The following is a 2,617-nucleotide window of genomic DNA, read 5'->3' on the forward strand; positions in this document are numbered from 1 at the left end:
ATCCACTTGAGTGAATGCGATGGAACGGGAGCTGAGGAGTGCGACGCCTAGTGGCTGAATGTCATCGATAGCACCTTTAACTCAGGAGAAGTCACTCGGGTTATTTTCTCAGACTTGAAAAATGTTGTCTAGATCCACGCAAGACATAACACAGCGTTTATTACATACAGAGAGATTAATTTATTTAATTGTCATGGTACTTTAATAAAGTACTAGAGTAAAAATGTGCGTAGTTGCTTTATACCACTGCATTTATCCAGACTAGTCTCATCCAGCATTCGTAGCGAAAGCTACCAAAGATAATGTGTCATGCTTTGTAGATATCCCATGAAATGATTTGGTAAGTTATCCACAAAAATATGAATGAGTATGTTTAAAGACTGCTGAGGTAGATGTGGATGTATCCAACAAATAGTGAACTTTCAGCCAAGAAGCTGCTGTTCGTTCCACATGTGGAACCAGAAGTCAATGTTTTTGTCATGTAACCTCAGTGTGGAACTTCTTTGGTTATTTTAACAACAATCTTTTCCTAAATCGAAAAACTAATTATTATTTTTTGCTTGAACCTAACTGAGTCTCTTGTGAAGATGGAAGTTTATTTTCAAGAGTGCACATGAGCAGGCAGCAATCTCTGGTGAAGTAAATGTGGAGGTGTCTTAAAAGCTTGGATTATCTCTATTGACCAGCAGGGGGCGATGCTTCTGGTTGCAAAAAGAAGTCAGATTGTATAGAAGTCTGAGAAAATGACTCTACTTCTCTCTTGATTGATTCCCTCAGTAAACATTGTAAACATGAGTTTATGTCTCAATCTCTAGTTTCAAGTCTTCTTCAATACAACATGATGTTCATATAGTAAATTATGGTCCATTTAGAGTCAAACGGACCATAAAGCGGGGTATGCTTTAGGGCGGGCTTACTGTGATTGACAGGTCACTGCCTCTAGATCACTACAACACTCCTCCACATTCCAAATATGGTAACTTTCGTTTATTGGTTGCAAAAAAACACAACATGGCGTCATGTATTGATGGGGAAAAAATATGATCCAGATTAAAGGACCTTTTTATCGTGTGCAACATTGTAATTTATGGTGCATGGTAGTTAATGTACAAATGAGAACCAAAGGTCTGAATCATTTACGATCGAGTTTGATGACTTTTATAATTCCAAGCATGGCGCTGCCCAACCTTAATGTGAGCAGCGGTCACTACTTATAGGCGAGCCAACAAAATGACCTAAAACTAGAGCCATCAGGGAAACTAAATGACAGGCAAGGGACTTTACTGAGTGTGGGATCATGACATCATATGTGGTAGGGTTTTATGAACACCCATATGGGACAAGCAGCACTAAATGGTAAAAGTCAGAGAAAGTCTGACCTACATAGCAGCAGCCTTATCAAACACATCATACTTTTAGCACGGACAGCACAACAAATTCAAAGACAAAAAGGTGGAACAGACACTTTGGGTTGTCATGGATTTATTCAATGTCAGTGTAAATGCATAGAAGTAGTATTGACGTCAGCACAAACAAACCCTTGAAAAAGAAGTACATTACAGCTCTCGAAGGCTTCAGTGTTGATCTTGCCATGCAGCGTTCAATCAACTGGAAACGCCGGCCCGACACAGAAAGCAGCTGATGAGCTGGATTCTTGGATCGCATCGGGTATTAAGGCCCCGTATACAATAAGTGATATATTTGGAGTCCTAATTAAAAAGGTAGACACTTTCAGCCACATTCAAAAGCAGTGCGCCAGATCAAAGGCTTTAGCTAATTAGCACTGACACCTAATGCGCCCTCCCCCACCTCACAGTTTCATTATGAACGTGTCCAACCAGCGCCCTGGATGAGCACCCGAATACTGCTTTTCATGCTCTTCAAAGAAGTGCCTTTTAATCCTTTGAGTGATACTCCTCCTCTTAAACTTGTGCAACTTTTTTGAACAGCAAGCCAGAGTAGTGGAAGATAATTCGTTTGGAAATACATTGGAATATCAATACAGTGGCACCTTCCAGCTGCAAAACACATCGAATGCGACGGAGGATTTCATTATTAAAACTTTAACAGCAACATTAACTACTAGTTTGGTCAACAGCTTTGCCTCGTCTAACTATTCTCCCTGAGCTTTACCGACGCGTAGTCAGCGCTGTACGATAAATCGGATGTCTACATTTCTCTTTGCAGCGCCCGCTGATGAACAGCTGATAGAGACTATGACTGAAGGCGCAGGTAGAAAATCCACGGCCCACCACTGCTTTTTATCAATTCCAATGTAAACCAATTTGTTGTCATTATTAGATGGTCAGAGCAACTGACCTAGTTTAAAGAGCAAGAAAGCCCACTAATGGAGGATGGGAGCTGAAGTTTGAATGGTCAAACAAACACAGGACTTTCAACCAGGAAACCATTGTCTGTGTCCCGTGTGAAAATAAGTCATTGACTTTTTTCTTTTTAAGAACTTTTCTTCAGCAAATTACGTTACAAGCTTACTTATTTTACGGAACAAACATTTTAACCTTAACCTAACCAAGTAAACCAAAAAAACTAAGTGAACCTACGTTTCAGACACAATGAACGTACTGAACAGAAACTGACATGAGGGGAACATAGAGCG

This window comes from Taurulus bubalis, assembly GCF_910589615.1.
Source record: "Taurulus bubalis genome assembly, chromosome: 5".
Lineage (NCBI taxonomy): Eukaryota > Metazoa > Chordata > Actinopteri > Perciformes > Cottidae > Taurulus > Taurulus bubalis.